Raw genomic sequence first — 20,778 nt, 5'->3', positions numbered from 1 at the left:
GGAGCTGGCTAAGAAAATGGTTTCACTGCTGGACATGAAATTACCACCTTCTCCCTTAATCTAATTGTATACTAACACCTTGGGAAGTCATTTTTGTAATGAATAAAATTTCTCATTACACCCAATCATTTAGAATATTAGGGAAATATGCCGTTATGCCTAAATTGTCTGCCAAATGTCAGACATTGTGCTTAGTAATTCATATTTGTCGTCCCACTTACTACATAAGAAAATCCATAGAGAAATATATTGCTGTACTCAATTTACTTACAAACGAATTAAAACACAGATTATGTCATTTGCCAAAGTCACAGACCCAAGAAATGAAGCAGAAATGTGGATACATGTAAGTCTGATGGCATAGCCTAGTTGCTTCTATTGTAATAGAATAATTTGAAATAAACTTTTATTGAACATCTCCCAAGATGATAGTTGAGAGTTAGTCATTGCTAAAGAGAAAGTGATTTTGTATTACTAGTCTCTCTCTTCTAGCAGGATAATAGATACATGAAATTGCATGGCTCTGTGCAGGATAATCTTTCCAATGAAGTGTATTTTTAAAACCATTCTATCTTCTAAATAAGTAATTCTATTGATTTTTTACCACAGTCTCTCGGCCTTCTAGATTATTTTTTCATCTTTGCCCACTGTAACCATTTTTTGATTGTGATAAGAATATTTAACATAAGATTATCTCTTTTAAAACATTAAGTGTACAATACAGTGTTAACTATAGGCACAGTGCTGTATGGAAGATCTCTAGAACTAATTCATCCTTCATAGCTGAAAATTCATGCCCACTGAACAGCAGGTCCCCATTTCTCCCTGTATTTGGGCCTTGGCAACCACCATTCCACTCTCTGTTTCTATGAGTTCAAGTATTTTAGATACCTCATATAATTGGAATTGTGCATTGTTTGTTCTTCCGTGATTTAATTTACTCAGTACGATGTACTCAAAGTTTATGTTGTCACATATTGCAGAATTTCCTTCTTTTTCAGGGCTCAGTGGTATTCCGTTGTGTCTGTGTGAGTATATATCTGAATGCCACATCCTTTCATCACATCAGGGAGATCACAATATGTTTTGTTCACTCCCTTCCCCCCACATTGTCAACTTTTTCCTTCCTGTTGTTAAAATTCATATGAATCTACACATCCGGGATGTACATATGTTCTCTAATACATTTTATATAAAAGAACCAAAAAGGAAAAACAAGAAACAGAAATCTCTTTCAACTCATTTCACTCCCCAAGTATGATACTCTTTCTTCTTTTTCACAGCCAATACGTATATTTATTACTTCTGTGTTTTTATCTTTTATTCATTAATTCATTCCAATTGGGTGTCTTCATCTTCACTCCATGCCAGCAACTCTCACTGATGTCACCATTGGCCTTTTTGCCACTACATCATTGGATAATCTTAATCACCATTTTGTTTACATTTTTAGCAGCATTAAACACTACTGTCTAATAGATTAGTGGTGAAAAAATGTTCCTCTGATTTAAACATACCACATTCTTTTTTATTTCCTCCTACATCTCTAGCTTATTCTTCTATCGAATACTATGAAAGTCATTTAGATACCCTCTCCCTTGACTCCTACAATAAAACCTGGAAACTAAACTAGCCTATTTCTTTAGACTTTTTATAGCTAGCTGTGACTAAGCTATATATTGCTAATATGTTCTGGAAAATACAATTTAGTCAGAAGTCTCTGAGGGAGGTTACATTTTCACTTTGCCCATTATGCTCATCTCTGCTTTTACTTTTACTATCTGACCCACACATACCATTTTTTGTAGATGGCAGCAGTTACTCTGAACACACGAAGATAGATGCCATATGGTAAGGATTCTAGAGCAGAAAAATAGAAAGTGTCTAGATTATTGATGACATTCTTTGACAACTGCACCAGCCTTGGGCCACATATTCCAAGATTTCTTATTGTGCAAATCAAATTATTATGTGTTTAAGGTTGCTTTTTCAGTTTTCCTTTGTTTACAGCTCAATATACATCCCTTGATCCTAACATCTTCATTTTATTCCCATCATTCTAAGGATACATTAAAAAGGCTCAAGCGTTTGTTACAAAAGCCTTGTAGGATTAGGCATTTTCTTAGACTTCCACTCTGTTTGTTTCACTACTCTTCATAATTGGCTTCCTTTTTGTTTGTTGCATTTACCATATTGTAGCCTGTCTTTGTATACACTGTTTCTTCTGCCTGCAATTCTTTCCTGTACTCATACCTCGGTTTAATATCAGTCTTTTGGAAAGCATTTCTGCCTCTCGAAGTAAGTTTCCTTGTGTTTCTTTTCATTCACCATTGTATCCTCAGTACATAAAGTTGTGTCTGATATCCAGGACACATTTAATAAATAATTTCTGACAAAATTGAAATAGAGTGATATTGGATTCCCCCCATAGATGTTACTGTTCCATCTTGATTTTCCTATTCTTTGGCTTGCTAACCTTCCCTATGTATCAGTTTTTATAGTGTGATACTGTAAATACTATCATAAGTTTAGTTCTTCAAGCGGCAGACGACTGAGACTGAATTTAGCAGGTAGGTGTTTTATTAGGGAGTGCCCTTGTAATCATCACCTTCATAAGTGAGTGGAAGGAGGCAGGAATGAGCAGAGGAAGAAGTCAAGTCCAGTTGTGTTTTAAGTCTAATGACTGTCTTGACCTATACGCCAGGTATCTCTGGAGCTAACGTAGCTCATCAAAGTTTTCTCAAGTGGGGCTGAGATGGACCTGCCTTTATCTTTTAACATCAATTAATCATTGGATGCAGACTGGCTATTCGGAGGTATCAGAGCAGGTTATTGTAAAGTCAGAAGGAGCTTCAGTGTTGGTATTTCCAGGTAGCTTTTTGTTTACTTGATGAATTTGATTTTGAATGGTTTCTCTCAAGTTGCATGAACCTCTACTAAATTTAGTTTCTTCACTGAGTTTGCTTTCATTGCAGTAATGATTTTAGGTAGGACAGAAAAAGAGACATGTATTTATTTTATTATATGCTGAAATTGAATAAAATCTATAGCTCTTATCAGTTTCCTAAAAATGGACTGGGAAATGGTGTGTGCAGGAAGATTATGGGAGGTGCATCTAGAACAATACTTATGAAGGAAAGAAGGAAGTGAGATGAGGCAGAGGGAAAATGTGAAATTCTCCCCCCAATCATGAAGATAATGTGAAGTTGCGTGGCTCTCCAGAACTGTCCTGAAATAAGGAACAGGGGCTGTGCCTTTCCATCTCCACATCCATCAGTTATTGAATGAGGGCTACCTCCTAGGATGAAACAAAACTTCTGGAGGTAGCTTTTTGAATCCTCTCATACCTTCCATGCTTATTAGACTTTAATGAATATGTCAACCAATAATCTTTGTCAAATGTACATTGAATTTTTATTTTCTCTACTTAAAATGTTTGTTTTATTAGCTTCCTTTATAAACTGAAAATAATAATCAAATCCCTCATTAGAGTCTATATGTGATCTGTGCCACCCTGCCTTAACTCATTTATTTGGATGTGTCAAATTCTTCATATCCATAAGACCTTTAAACCTGCTATATTCTACCAAAAAGAAAGTATTCCATAGGACAGTATTATCCAGAGAGAATTAAGCTGACTCATATTTTAAGCCCAACTTTGCTGCAGTGGTAAAATTGAGTGCCAAGCCAAATCAAGATAGCAAGAATCTCTTGATATATATATATACACACACATATATATACATATATATACACATATATACACATACATATACATATATATACACACATATATATACATATATACATATATACACACATATATACATATATCCACACATATATACATATATACATATATACACATATATACATATACATATATACACATATATACATATACATATATACACATATATACATATACATATATATACACATATATATACACATATACATATATACACATATATATATATACATATACATATATATATATATTCCATTACTAGGTATAGAACCCAAATATTATAAATCATTCTATTATGAAGACACATGCACACTTCTGTTTATTGCAGCACTCTTTACAATAGCAAAGAGTTGGAACCAAACTAAATGCCCATCAATGATATACTGGATAAAGAAAATGTGGCACATATACACCATGGAATACTATGCACCCACAAACAAAAAAGAATGAAATCATGTCCTTTGCAGCGACATGGATGAAGCTGGAAGCCATCATTCTCAGAAAACTGACACAGGAACAGAAAACCAAACACTGCATGTTCTCACTCATAAGTGGGAGTTGAACAATGAGAACACATGGACATAGGGAGGGGAACATCACACACTGGGGCCTGTTGGGGGTGGAGGTCAAGGGGAAGGAGAGCATTAGGACAAATACGGAATGCATGTGGGGCTTAAAACCTAGATGAAGGTTTGATAAGTGCAGAAAACTGCCATAGCACATGTATGCCTGTGTAACAAACTGCACATTCTGCACGTGTATCCCGGAACTTAAAAGTAAAATTTAAAAAAAGAGGAAGAAATATTGAAATAGCATTGTATAAACTTACATTTTGAATTAAATTCAAACATAAAAGGAAGTGATTTGTATGGTACGCTAAATATATTTAGAAAAATTGATTCATGAAAATCATAAGCTGTAGATGCATAAAAATTACATTTTAAAATGCTCCATCAGAAACTTATCCCAATATTGTCACAACCTATGAAAATTCTTAACAGCTATTATATTATTGGGAAGATTCTTCTCAAAATTAAAATCGTAGAAAATTATAAGTGATCTTACATCTACTAAGATCAACTGATATTTTTCAACTACCTCAATTGAAAATTTCTAGATGCAGAAATATTAATTACCAAAAAATTATTTTAGAAAAAAATCTTAGAAAACTGATTTTTTCAACTACCTCAATTGAAAATAAATTTCTAGATGCAGAAATATTAATTACCAAAAAATTATTTTAGAAAAAAAATCTTAGAAGAGTCTTATAATCAATCAAACTATTGAATTACTAAAGTGGAATTATTTACTTTGTAATATAAAAACATGATACCAAAATATGTTTATGCAATTTTTGTTACTAATGTTATTCATATATCACCCTTATGTTTTATAAGGATTGAAGTATTTGTAAAGGAAAAACCTGTGTGCTTAGTAGCTTTTATGATACTTTATTCTCTCTCTTTAATGAGAGCCTCTGGCTTTTAATTTTATACTGGTCCCTCAAATTATATAGCCAGTCCTCTCTAAATCTTAGGATATAAGTAACTTTTATTAAAGCCTGAGAGACAATTTACTAGGCAGACGTAATTTATACTATGGAAATTTCTCATTAGGTTGTTGCTTTTTATGGGATTCACAGAGTAAAACAGTAATAATAGGTAGAATTCAAATTCCAAAATCCTACCTTACTCTCATCCATATTATATAACAGTGTAAGTTTAAATACAAGTACATTTGAAGGTCAATTTTTTTTTAATTTAAGAATTTTGCAGGAAGATTTAGAGTGCTGAGCAATATTGTATTTTTTTCTGAACTTAGGTCTGAGGAAATGTATTGATGTATGTTCTCTGCTTATGAATTCAAGTCATCACCTTTACAGCTTGTAATATGGCCCTCAGATAGAGCCCTAGTTTCAAATTCAAAAATTTCTTTCATTTATTAATTCAGCATATAGCAGACATGCACTAAATATACAAAGATAAATCAGGATGGTGTGAATCTGATGGTGTGCACACAGTAGGCAAGACAGGTGAATAAACTGAGAAGGAAGGCACCGTGATAAAGTGCTGTGACAGAGCTAAGAACATAATCATAGAGGCAGGGAAGCAGTACTCAGTGCACACTGGGATACAGGGAGGGAATCTCAGAAATAACCCTGGTGCTGGGGGCTGAGACTCAAAAGATTGGGAGACGTCATCTAGTTGAAGAAAAGGGAAAACTATACTAGGTAGAATGCCATGTTGTACAAAGGCAGGGCATGGTGCATTCAGGAAGTTATCACCAATCATTACTTTGGTTAGAACACAGCTGTTACGGGAGGGAGTAGATCTACCTACTACAATAGCTGGGCAGGGATGTGCCCATCTTCTGGTTACTTCTCCTTACCTAGACACCTGATTCCTATATTTCCTGGCCCTCAGCAGTTCCCATCACTCCTGGGGCTTCATTTCCAATTCAGAGAATGTCTGATTCTGGTTCATAAGTTATCTTGAATGTACTGATGATGTCGGGTTTCAAACCCTAGTTTTTAACTACTTACTTTGGGTTTCTCTAAATTTAATGTCTGTTCACATTTTCTTAACCAATGACCATGCAGTCCATAAAGAATGGTTTTGGCTAACAAGTGCAGTAATAGAAACTGTAAATAAGAATGTCTGTTATTTGGGTATTTTATTCACTTGTTTTGAATCTCAGGTGTACAAACTTGGACTAAGTATGATTTTATCTTCATGACACACTCTAAGCATTGATCCATCCTGGTCCACATTATTCATTTATTGAACGGGAAAAGTAAAACTCAGTAAAAATCAGTCTGAATCAACTTGATTATAATGAAACTGATTATTACCATGAGACACTACAGACAAAAACTGAAGTACAACAATCTTTTGTTTTTAACCCTTATCTTTTTACCTGAAGGGAGTAAACATACACACATTTGACTGGATTATTTTGATATAACATATTGGCACAATGATGTTTCAGTCATCAATACTACGGTAAATAAATCTTAAAAATAAATGTCTTTCTACTTAACTATAACACCATTTTTTTACAACAAGAAAAACTTTTAGTATAACATAATAACTAGTCAAACTCAGATTTTCTTAATTTTCTCTTAATTGTTCTTTATAGGTATACAGCAAATGTACACACACATGCACCCTGCCCCCTGCCCCCTGCAACAGGACTGTGTTCATCTAAGTGATTCTTGCTCAAGGTAGCCAATGTATTTACTGCCATTCAGACTCAGACCCTGGTGTCATCTGAAGACATTACAGTTTCTACAATAGTTTAATTGGTATGAGTTAGACTTTAGGCCTAGTCAATTTTGGGCTCTGTATAATCTGAGTCTGTGATAGTCCAAAGCAGACAATAGGTCAAAAGAGGACTTTCTCTTTCCATAGTAGCCTTACGAGCCCTTCAAATTCTATTCACTGATTTATCTAAAGTAAATATATACAAATATATTTTGGTAACATTATACTTTTTATTTTTACAATTGCGAGATATCTTAAAACTCAGAGTTATTATATTAAAAAAGAACATACTATAAAACAAAATTTAAGCAATTTACTGAGTTTGTAAAATGAAGAAGTAAAAGGAATAAAATTTTTATTTTCCCATTACAGCTAAATGAGTTTTACCACACTCCTGAACTGTTCATGTGCAAAGTAATTTTTAAAGTGCGTCTTCAAAGTTAAAGCTGTGACCCATTGGAAAAGGAAATGTCAATCAAAAAGAAAGATATTTTCTGACTTTAATAGGGCTCAAAAACATGGGAAATGGAGATCTATGTCACTTTCTCAGAAAGTGTGTCTTTATTTCTCCACTTAAAAACAGACACCAGAGATGAAGCATTAACCAAGGAACTTGGTGTACGCTTTAATTTCATTTCAGATCACTCTAGTCAAATTGTACTCCTTCATGTACTATCACTTTGTTCTTTACAGAATATTACTCTTCTGTCACACTTCACTAACTTTATTTTTCAAGGTCAGGCACTTCAAAGAAGTCTAAGATGAGTCACTAATGAGCACAGAGCAAATGACCAGTATTGCTTGAAATCTTCATGCAGGAAGCATGCATAGTGTGGTCAGAGGAATATATCCAAACTACTAGCTGACATCCTTCAGCAGAGAAAACTCAAACTCACTTCATAGTTTAATTATGACAGTGATTTGACAGGCATTATATCATGAGAGAATTCGTCACTATAAAGTAGAGGTGTTATATATGCGGTTATTTGGCTCTTTTATTTCAAAAATATTTTTTCTATCTCGGTGTATCTTAGGCACATAAAGGGCATGTCTGAAAGGTTGCAAAATACGTGTTTTTCTGAAAGTGGTGTGACATCTTCACTTTATATCAGTTACGACTTCTCTACACATTTCTAAGTATATGTCAAATAATTTGGTCATTCCCTTTGGTTGGACTGCACACACAGAATTTCTATTCACCATTGGAAATGTCTGGAAGTAGCAGTGATATATTGTGCTGAAAGGGAGTCATCAATCACCATGTGTTCTAAATCAGTTCCTTTACCAGCCAAGGAAGTTCAAAGGAAAGAAATTGTTGGATGGCATATAACTGTTAATTCTGTAATTTGTAGCCCATTCTCTTAAAAACAAACAGGAAAAACAAAAGGCAACTTTTTCTGCTACTTTGCAATCAATTTGTTAACCATCCTAACACTTACTTCTGTAGCAAGTACATTACAGCTGTACATTTTGTCCATAGGGATTTCTAAAATGATGGTGAGAAAGACATGAGTCAATTAGTTGGGTTAGTATCAAAATCAGTTAATTCTGCATGAAACCAGAGATACTAAATCCTAATCTTTATACATCATTCAGAGAATGTGCTGTAGTAGCACATTCAACCATCCCACTGGCTGTGAGGAAATACATTACAAAGACACTAATGGGCAGAGGAATGATTCTCTGAAAAATTTCCAATATTTATTGCCAGGAGGGGTAATTAATTTCTCTTGCTAAAGTCACTGGAATAACTTTAGCTTTTAATTCCAAAGCTTATAGCAGAATGTTCAAAATTTGAGAAGTGTGACAAATTCTCACAATGAACTTACCTCCTGCTCATTGGCTCATTAGCACTATAATTCATCATGATCAGCAAATTTTGCAGCATTTTCTCTTGCAAACCAAATGAGAGTATTCATACATTGCAGCTGTTACTTGGGACACACACATTGAAACAAAAGCTGTGGCAGTTGAGGTGACAGACTGAAGCATTCCCAAAACAGAAATAGATCAATAAAAACCTCACTTAAAAATAAAAAAATAAATTTTAATAACAATATTCAAAGAAATTAGAAATTACCTTCTAAAGAAGGGCAGAGAGAGAGAGATGCTCTACTAGTCCCATGATCTCAAACCAAAAGGGATTTCATTCTATTGATCAAATTTAATGGAATAAAGAAGCCTTTAATTATAGTGAGTGATATCTATTAGGACAAAGATTTTTCATTTTTTAAATAGCTGTCATATTTACATTAGAATTAGTTTATTAAATGTTCTCCTCTGTGCATATAGAATATGACAAAGCTATTTGTTTGCATGTGTAGTTTGGTGATTAAAATTAAAAGCATTCTCTCAACTTATGATCATAGAAGACATTCTTTCAATCACTTTACCTCTCTGTTTTTGGGATGCCATAATAAGGCATGTTTTATGCCTCTTTTCTAAGTGAGCCAGTTTTCAAGCTGAAAGCTTCAGAAGGCAGTAGAGGTACATTAAACCACAACAGTCAGCAAACATGTATTCCTGCCAGGGGACTCTCTCTCCAACCATACATAGTGTTGCCGTGGATTTTTATCTTATATAGAATGTCCATGTGACCTCCATATAGGGGGTGAAAAGTTTCTCTCTCTTCTGATCTGTCTACTGAGACTTTTTGGTAGTTATTGGGGGAAAGGGTGGAGTTCAGTATCCATCTCCTTTCCAAATAGCATGCTGATTTTCTTTGGAGAAATTACTCCTGACTCCCATATTTATATAGCATTGCTGGAGAGAACACTTCTCATTTCGGAAACTTACATCTTCACACAACCCTGACAGGGAAAGAGGGCAGGATCCTGACCTACTCTTGCCTAGCCATATATTCCATGTATATATTTTAATCATGAATAAAGAAATATAAAATAGAAGAAGTCTTTCTTCTTAGCTATGGCACCATGGTCAGGGTATTCCCCTATGCATTGTAAACTACAAATTTACTGTCTCACTTCTCAGAAATGCAATCTTCATCTTCAAGTCATAAATAATTACAAATAATCTAGGTCACAAAAATTATAGAATATGAAAAATTTTGATATTACATGTTTTCAATATAAATAACATTTTAAAGAAAAAATTTCTATGATGATATACATTGTATGGCTTATTCTGCCAGTAGGAATGTTCCAGAAATTCTGAGTATATTTTTATTCTACCCTTTATTATAATAATCTTGTAACAAATATAAGGCCAAACATTACATAAAGCTAATTTCATTAAAGCCTGGTGATGTGACTCCTCACCCTATTCCCATTGTTAAAACTAAAATATCCCTAGCCATCGCTTAAGACTCTATTAGAGAGTTCAGTTATTACTTTCCCATTTTCAATTATTTTACAATTACTTTGTAAAGGAAATCTTAATCTTGCCATCTAAATAATTAAGGGTCACAAAGGTGAATTGCTAAATTGAGTTAAATAATATATTTTAACCTAGCAACAGGAGTTCTGAAATGTGAAAGGGGTAAAAGAATTGGGGTAAGGGATTACCCAAATGAAGAGGATAGCTTTAAAGTGGCAGATTGTCATTGCAGATTCATAGACAAGAGTTAGACTATGTTTTATCCAAAAACAGAGTTAAGAAGATCGTGTAGAAAAACTACCCAGAGATAACATCATAGTCAAAACACAACGTGGGTTTAGGGACAAAGGCCAAGGGGAGACGCAGGAGGACATATGCTAGGGAATGTGATTGTTGGTTTATCAAGATAACAACCTAGCATGACATGGGCATGCCCTCTAAAAATTAAATAAATAGATTTTTTAAACTGCATTGGTATGAAATTAATAAACAAATATTCAGACAGGCCCAGGTCCCCCTGCTGTGTGCTGTACTCAGCTTGAATGTTATTGGTATATAGAAATACTACTGATTTTTTATATTGATTGTATATTCTGAAACTTTACTAAAGTATCTTATTAAGTCTGAGTCTTTTGAAAGAGTTCTCAGAGTTTTCTTGTTATAAGATCGTGTCATCAGTGAACAGAGGTAATTTGGCTTCATCATTTCTAATTTAGATGCTTTTAAAACTTTTATCTTACTTGATTGCTTTGGCTACAGCTTCCAGTAGCATGTTGAATATGAGTGGTGAGAATGAACATCTTTGTCTTTTTCCAGTTCATAGGAGGAGTCCTTTCAACTTTTCTCTATTCAGTACGATGATAGCTGTCAGTTTGCTATATATGTAATCTTATTATTTTGAGGTATGTGCCTTCAATGTCTAATTTGTTAATTATTTTTATCATGAAGGGATGTTTAATGAAATGCTTTTTTCCGCATCTATAACAATTATTGTAAGTAATAAATGTGGTTTAGTTTTTAAGTCTGTTTTTGTGGTGAATCCCATTTATTGATTTGTAAAGGTTTAACCATCCTTGTATTTGTTGTAATAAAACCCACTTTATCATGATGAATTTTCTTTTTGATATGCTGCTAGATTCCATTTACTTGTATTTTACTGAGGATCTTTGCATCTATGTTCATCAGGGATATTGGACCGCAGTTGTCTTTTTTGTTGTTGTTGTGTCCGCAGCTGATTTTTTCTATCAGGGTAGAACTGGTTTTATAGAATGAGTTGGGGTACAATTCCTCCTCCTTCATTTTTGGGAATATTTTCTGTAGAATTAATACTAGTCCTTCTTTGTACATCTGACAAAATTTGTCTATACATCCATTGGATCCAAGTCAGTTTGGTTAGAATAATTTTCATTTCTGATTCAATTTCATTGCTTGTTATTGGTCGGTTTAGGATTTCTATTTCTTTCTGATTCAATCTTGGTAGGTTGTATACTTCCAGAAATTTATCAATTTCCTCTAGGTTTTCTAGGTTGTGTGCATAGAGATATTCATAGTAATCTCTGAGGATCTTTTATATTTCTCTTTATCAGTTGTAGTGTCATCTTTATCATTTCTGATTGTGTTTTTTGAATCTCCTCTCTTTTTCTCTTGATTAAACTAACTAGTAGTCTATCGATTTTGTTTACCCTTTCAAAGAACCAACTTATACTTTCTTTGATCTTTTGTATTCTTTTTTGGTCTCAGTCTCATTTAGTTCTACTTTGATCTGTGTTATTTCTTTTCTTCTGTTAACTTTAGATTTGATTTGATTTTGCTTTTCTAGTCCTTTGAGATGTGACATTTGTTTTTTAACTTAAGATTTTTTTATATTTTTGACACAGGCATTTAAAACTATAAGTTCTCTTCTTAGCACTGCTTTTGCCATATTCCAGAGGTTTTGGTAAGTTCTGTATCTATTTTCATTCATTTCAATTTTTTTTTAATTTCTGCCTTAATTTTGTTGTTTACTCAAGGTCATTCAGTAACAAGTTGTTTACTTCTTATGTCTTTCTGTGGTTTTGAGAGTTCCTCTTGGCATTGATTTCTAATTTTATTCCACTATGGTCTAAGAAGATATTTAATATAATTTTGATTTTTGAATTTATTGGGACTTGCTTTGTGGTCAAGAATATAGCCAATTTTGGAGAACATTCCATGTGCAGATGAGAAAAATGTATATTCTGCAGTTGTTGTGTAGAATATTCTATAAATGTGTATTAGGTCCATTTGATCTAGAGTCCAGTTTAAGACCAGAGTATTTTTGTTGACTTTTTGCCTCAATGATGTTTCTAGTGTTGTTGGTGATGTTGATGTTCCCCACTATTATTGTATTGCTGTCACTCTATTTTCTTAGGTCTAGTTGTATTTGTTTTCTGAATCTGAGTGCTCAACTGTTGGGTCCATATATATTTAGGATAATTAAATCTTCCTATTGTATTGAACACTTTATCATTATATAATGTCCTTCTGCATGTGATTGTGTGTGTGTGCATGTGTTTACTGTTGTTGGTTTAAAGTCTGTTTTATCTGATATAAGAATAGTTATTCAGCTTGATTGTGTTTTCCATTGGCTTGATATATCTTTGCCCACCTCTTTACTTTCTCTATGTAGCCGTCTTTAACCATTAGATTCATCTCTTGTAGGTAGCAGATTGTTGGGTCTTATTTTTTTAATTCACTTTTCCAGTTTACATCTTTTAAGTACAGCATTTAGGCAATTTATGTTCAAGGTTAACGTTGACATGTGAGGTTTGTTCTTGTCATAGTTTTGTTAGCTAGTTGCCTTGGAGTCTCAATTGTGTAATTGCCTTATAGGATATGTGAGCTCTCTACCTACATATGCTTTTATGATGGACAATATTGTCCTTTCATTTCACGTTTAGAACTCTTCTGAGCATTTCTTATATGACCAGACAAATAGTGACACATTCCCTTAGAATTTGCTTGTATGACAAAAACTTTATTTCTCCTTCGTTTAAGAAGCTTAGTTTGGCAGGTATGAAAGGAAAATATCTTGGGCTCCCAAAATCACTAAGCTAAAGGGAAAAGTCAAGCTGGGAACTGCTTAGGAAAAACCTGCCTCCCATTCTATTCAAAGTCATCCCTCTGCTCACTGAGATAAATGCATATCTGATTGCCTCCTTTGGAGAGGCTAATCTGAAACTCAAAACAATGCAACCATTTGTCTCTTATCTACCTAGGACCTGGAAGCCCCTTTCCTGCTTTGAGTTGTCCTGCCTTTCCAGAATGAAACAATGTTCATCTTACATATGTTGATGGATGTCTCATCTCCCTAATATGTATAAAACCAAACTGTGCTCTGACCACCTTGGGCACATATCATCAGGACCTCCTGAGTTTGTGTCACAGGCACATGTCTTCAACCTTGGCAACCCTGGCAATTAACTGATACCTGTCTCAATTTTTGGGAGTTCACACAGGATATAAACTTATTGACTGACATTTGTTTAAGGATGCTAAAAATAGAACCCAAATCTCTTATGGCTTGTAAGGTTTCTGCTGAGAAGTCCACTGTTTGTCTGATGGGATTTTCTTTACAGGTGATTTGACACTTCTCTCTGGCTGCCTTTAAGACTTGTCCTTTCATTTTTGCCCTTGCATAGTCTAATGACAATATGCTTTGGTGATTTTCATCTTGTATAGTATCCTCCAGGTATTTTCTGAAGTTCTTATATCTGGATATCTTCTAGCAAGATCTATTTTTTCTGAATTATTCCCTCAATTGTGTTTTACAAACTTTTTGCTTTTTTTCTACTTCAAGAATACCTGTAAGTTGTGGACTTGATATATTTACATAGTCCTGTATTTCTTGAAGGCTTTGTTCATTTTTAAAAATTCAACTTGCTTTGTTTTAATCTGCCTGGGTTAATTCAACAAAACAGTCTGCAAACTCTAAATATGTTTCTTCCATCTGATCTGGTAAATTGTTAAAGCTTTCAACTGTGTTTTGAAATGCCTTCAGTAAATTTTTCATTTCTATAAGTTCTATTTTGTTCTGTAAAATATATCTACTACATCTTTCGTCTCCCAAGTTGCTGTCTTGATTTTTTAATGTTAGTTTCTAACTTTCTCTGGGATCTCATTGAGCTTTCTTACAATTCATATCTTGAGTTCTTTAATTCTCATTTGAAAGTTTTCATTTTGTTAGGATCTATTGCTAGAGAGCTAGTGTGTCCCTTTGTGTGTGTGTGGGGTGGGGGGGTGGTGTATCGCAACATTCTGTTTCTTTATGCTGCTGGAGTTGTTGTGCTGGTTCCTTCTTATCTGTAGAAGTGTCACTTATTATTTTTTCATTACTTTAATTTGAGTGGAATTTTTTTTCCTTTCCTTCCTGAAAGTGTCCCTGTCATGCAAGTTAGGTGTCATCCTTTGTCTTTGCACCTATTGGTTTTAGGGATCAAAGGTATTATATGAATTTCTTGGCATGAAGAGCCTTATTGTAATGGTTGTCTCAAATGCTAGTTGTTTGTCCATTGTAGTAAAGGCATGCTGGACACATGGTCAGGCTCACTGACTTCTACGGAGATGGGGAGGTGGACATCTTGGAAGGATTATTCCCCAGTGCTGTGCATTGCTATCAGCAGGAATTATACTGGATTTTTTAGTTCGCCTTAAAGGCCAGTAGATGGTTGTTGCAGATTAGAGCCAGGTGAGCACTGTACGCTGATATCACCAGATGTTGTAATAGGAAATGCAATTTGATCTTCAGGTCAGTAGGTGACACTTGCAAGCAAGAGGCAATTGCATACAAAATAGCAGTGAAATTTTTTACTTGGCCTTTGTTGATTGGAGAAGGTACCAGGGTGTCCCTTGGGACATGGTAACCTGGGGCATTCAGGGATTCCATCCTACACTCTACAACCTAAGCAGCTGGAAAGTGCAAAACTGGGTGAGATTGGGTTGGTGAGCCTATGATCAGGCTTTCTGTGGTGGGTACAAGTACCAACTTTGGTGGGTATCTAGTGGTAGACAGAGGATAGTGAGTGAAATGGAGGTTGGTTTGAGATGTGGAGACACAGACAGGATCAAGTTTTACTGGAACCACGTGGACCAGATTTAAGAGTTTGTATTTTATTCTGAGAGGACCAGAAATCCACTGAGGTATTTTAGGCCAGTATGTACATGATGTGATTTGCCTCTAAAAAAGGGCACTCTGGATACAAAATCAATGTGCAAAAATCACAAGCATTCTTATACACCAATAACAGACAAACAGAGAGCCAAATCATGAGTGAACTCACATTCACAATTGCTTCAAAGAGAATAAAATACCTAGGAATTCAACTTACAAGGGACATGAAGGACCTCTTCAAGGAGAACTACAAACCACTGCTCAAGGAAATAAAAGAGGATACAAACAAATGGAAGAACATTCCATGCTCATGGGTAGGAAGAATCAATATCATGAAAATGGCCATACTGCCCAAGGTAATTCATAGATTCAACGCCATCGCCATCAAGCTACCAATGACTTTCTTCACAGAATTGGAAAAAACTACTTTAAAGTTCATATGGAATGAAAAAAGAGCCGGCATTGCCAAGTCAATCCTAAGCCAAAAGAAGAAAGCTGGAGGCATCATGCTACCTGACTTCAAACTATACTACAAGGCTACAGTAACCAAAACAGCATGGTACTGGTACCAAAACAGAGATATAGACCAATGGAACAGAACAGAGCCCTCAGAAATAATACCACACATCTACAACTATCTGATCTTTGACAAACCTGACAAAAACAAGAAATGGGGAAAGGATTCCCTATTTAATAAATGGTGCTGGGAAAACTGGCTAGCCATATGTAGAAAGCTGAAACCTTACACCTTATACAAAAATTAATTCAAGATGGATTAAAGACTTAAATGTTAGACCTGAAACCATAAAAACCCTAGAAGAAAACCTAAGCAATACCATTCAGGATATAGGCATGGGCAAGGACTTCATGTCTAAAACACCAAAAGCAATGGCAACAAAAGACAAAATTGACAAATGGGATCGAATTAAACTAAAGAGCTTCTGCACAGCAAAAGAAACTATCATCAGAGTGAACAGGCAACCTACAAAATGGGAGAAAATTTTTGCAATCTACTCATCTGACAAGGGGCTAATATCCAGAATCTACAATGAACTCCAACAAATTTACAAGAAAAAAACAAACAGCCCCATCAAAAAGTGGGCGAAGGATATGAACGGACACTTCTCAAAAGAAGATATTTATGCAGCCAAAAGACACATGAAAAAATGCTCATCATCACTGGCCATCAGAGAAATGCAAATCAAAGCCACAATGAGATACCATCTCACACCAGTTAGAATGGCAATCATTAAAAAGTCAGGAAACAACAGGTGCTAGAGAGGATGTGGAGAAACAGGAACACTTTTACACTGTTGGTGGGACTGTAAACTAGTTCAACCATTGTGGAAGTCAGTGTGGCGATTCCTCAGGGATCTTGAACTAGAAATACCATTTGACCTAGCAATCCCATTACTGGGTATATACCCAAAGGATTATAAATCATGCTGCTATAAAGACACATGCACACGTATGTTTATTGTGGCACTATTCACAATAGCAAAGACTTGGAACCAACCCAAATGTCCAACAATAGACTGGATTAAGAAAATGTGGCACATATACATCATGGAATACTATGCAGCCATAAAAAATGATGAGTTCATGTCCTATGTAGGGACATGGATGAAGCTGGAAACCATCATTCTCAGCAAACTATCGCAAGGACAAAAAACCAAACACCGCATGTTCTCATTCATAGGTGGGAATTGAACAATGAGAACACATGGACACAGGAAGTGGAACATCATACACCGGGGCCTGTTGTGGGGTGGGGGAGGGGGGAGGGATAGCATTAACATGTTAAATGAGGTGTTAATGGGTGCAGCACACCAACGTGGCACATGTATACATATGTAACAAAGCTGCACGTTGTGCACATGTACCCTAAAACTTAAAGTATAATCAAAATCAATAAGTAAATAAAAAAGGGCACTCTGGCAGCTGTATTTAGAATGGATTGATCAAAAAGTTACTGGAAAGCAATTTGGCAATATGTATCAAGATCCCTTGCAAAGGCATAAGAATGATACAATGGACTTCGGGGACTGAGGGAAAGGGTGGAAGGGGGACTGTGTATATAGGGGACTGTGTATACTGCTTGGGTGATGGGTGGACCAAAATTTCAGGAATCACCGCTAAAGAACTTATTCATGTAACCAAACACCACCTGTTCCCCCAAAACCTATTGAAATAAAAAAAATAAAGATACCTAAAATAATTACTATACATATAGTAGTAAAGAACAAAAACTGGTAAAGTAGAAAAAGATCTCTATTAATTTCGATGAGAAATATGAACAATTTCAAATTGTTATTCTATTATTATTATTATTATTATTATTATTATTATTATTATTATTGAGGCGGAGTCTCGCTCTGTCGCCCAGGCTGGAGTGCAGTGGCGTGATCTCGGCTCACTGCAAGCTCCGACTCCCGGGTTCATGCCATTCTCCTGCCTTAGCCTCTGGAGTACCTGGGACTACAGGCGCCCGCCACCACGCCAGGCTAATTTTTTTGCATTTTTACTAGAGACGGGGTTTCACCGTGTTAGCCAGGATGGTATGGTCTCCATCTCCTGACCTCGTGATCCGCCCGCCTGGGCCTCACAAAGTGCTGGGATTACAGATGTGAGCCACCGCTCCAGGCCTATTCATTTATTTTTTGCCCAAGATTCAAATAGTCACAGGTATGATTTATCTCCTACTTCGGTTTTTGTTCCTGCACTACGTTTAGTCATGCCCAGTGTTCACTGGAATGACATATTGCAGAACTGGCCCAACCAGCCAAACACAGGTGCATTTTCATTGTCAAAGTTGATTGAAGTATTATGCAAATGAACTCAAAGGAGTAGTGAAGGCAAAAGAGAGATATCTATGAGATTAAAATGTCTCTAAGTCTACACACACAGAAAATAACAATGTTTGAGTACATATACATATATATGCTGAATTAGGAGAGCTGAACTTTTAAGTCTTGTTTTAAAGTTGTATCTGTATGTAAATTTAGCATGTTCTTTCCTCTCCCTGGACCTGTTTCTTCAGTCTGTAATAGGGCAGATCTGCATGATACCTTCCTATTTAGTTAGGCACAAAATAAAAACATATGAGCTTGTGAAACCAAAAGGAAAAGCTCTTTAATTAGGCATTACATTCATCAACACATATATTAAACCTAATCACTTTAGCAATTGGAAAGCAATTAGGGATATTTAAATGAATAGTTTATTTAATGGTGCTCTAACAGAGAAAACAGGTTTTCTTTTCATCACTTGTGTTCCAGAACCCTTTCTCTATTTCTTTTGATATGTGTTATCTTTGTTTTGCTACTGTACTTATTTATATTTTACAGTAAACAAATTTATTATATTTCAAAACGTGTCTGTATTATTTGCATTTGGTATAGTAGAAGAAATATATAGTCAGTGTTTTTCAAAAGTGATTTCAAGGAAATATAAACTGTTCGGGCCCCTGAATATACCTTTTAATGCCATTCAAAATATGTTTTTTCTTTCATTTTTATTTTTCCCTTTAACCGTTCTAAGCCTAGACAATGAGACAGTGGCATCATGGAAAACTCCAAACATGTGTTGATGGAAAAGAATGTTGTTTCTTTGCTTTTTTTCCTTTTAAATGTACTATTGAAAACAACTAACTACTAAACACAGAACATGCTTAAATGAATCTTCTGTACTTGGTGCTGAATTTTGAAAAAGTACATGAATATGAAGAGGCAATTAACATAAGAAAGGCAGATACTAAATTACCCTTGTGATTGATCAAATAAATATGTATTAAAATAATCTCCCAGCACCCGGTTTTATCCTAACCAAATAAACATAATTAAAATGATAATACCCACTGGGCCATAGATTTATTGTGATTGCCATAGTAAATTGTTATATTCTCTTGAAAAGGCAAAAAGGTAACGTAACAATATGTATACAGGCATTTATATACTCAAATCTAGAAACCTGACTCTAGGAATTTATAATTATAACTCAATAAAAGCCCAACAATTTAATCTGGAGATGATTCTCTATGATTAAAAATTTTATAAAATGCAATTAAAACGTACTTGTACTATATTATGAAAATGATACATTAATACAAACAGCCATTATATTGTCATTAAATGTTTAATTATTATGAAGTCAAAGCAGAACAGTGAGAGGAAGTGTGGGCTTTTAAAATGCTATCTAAAATCATAAATAAATTTATATGAATGATTATGCTTACATAAATGTACATCCCTGTGTGTAGGCTTGACTCACCTTATCCTTCTAAATATAGGGGTAAAATTGTATCTAAATTCTGGGTTTGTTGTGAGAATTAAATGTGATGATACATACAACATACTCAAGAGTAGTATCTGACTCATAGCAAGCCTTCAACAGATGCTACCTATTACTGTTATTATTATAGTGAACTGATTTAAGTCAGTTTGATATTCACAGGATTTAGGTCCTTTGTGGTAGATATCATGGGTTTCTTATAATGACTAGTAGATGACTGGTTGCTGTATGCAAACTGATCAACTGTATAAAGTATCATGAAGTTGCTCTCACATGGTAAGTCATAAATACATTAAATAATAATTACAGTTTTATAACAGCATAGAAGGATGGTCGGAAGATATGACCACAATCGTATTACTAGGTAAAATTGTTTTAATTAATTCAAATTTCAGTTTAAATTCTGCTGTAAATACAATATTTATTAGCAAAAAAAGCACACATCTGAACAAGTATTTATACAACCTCTTCTTGTAAAATTGAGAGGGAATCTCATTTTCTGGCCTAATCTGAACCCTTGGGTAAAAGATCCACTCTTAGGGTATAAGCTGCTAAACTCACCTGATTCTTATATCCTTGGCTATATAAGAACACGATATATGTTCTTCTTATATTCTGGTTATATAAGAACACAAAATGTGTGCTATTTCTATGTACACAACAAACTTTATACCACTAATAGCACCAATTTTTTTTTTAAAAAAAGTACTGCTATCATATCTACAGCAATTGCCAAACGTTCTAGGGAAGACCTTATAAGCCATAGTTGAATGTCCTCATAGTACAAATGATTAAAGAGGTTATCTGTCAGCTAACTGCTGCTAACATAGAGATCAGAACCAATTAACACACTTAGAAATATTGTACTGACTACATTAAAATGCTTTAAAGCAAGTTACAGATTATATAATTGTCATGATCATTTTAATAATGATTATTATTGTAATTATTTTCATAGAGCAATATCTGATTGCAGTGGGACATCTTGATAGCAATTAAATCAGTTAATT

This window comes from Gorilla gorilla, chromosome 9, assembly GCF_029281585.2.
Source record: "Gorilla gorilla gorilla isolate KB3781 chromosome 9, NHGRI_mGorGor1-v2.1_pri, whole genome shotgun sequence".
NCBI lineage: Eukaryota > Metazoa > Chordata > Mammalia > Primates > Hominidae > Gorilla > Gorilla gorilla.
The sequence above is the reverse complement of the archived record's forward strand: the minus strand, read 5'-3'. Positions refer to the sequence as shown.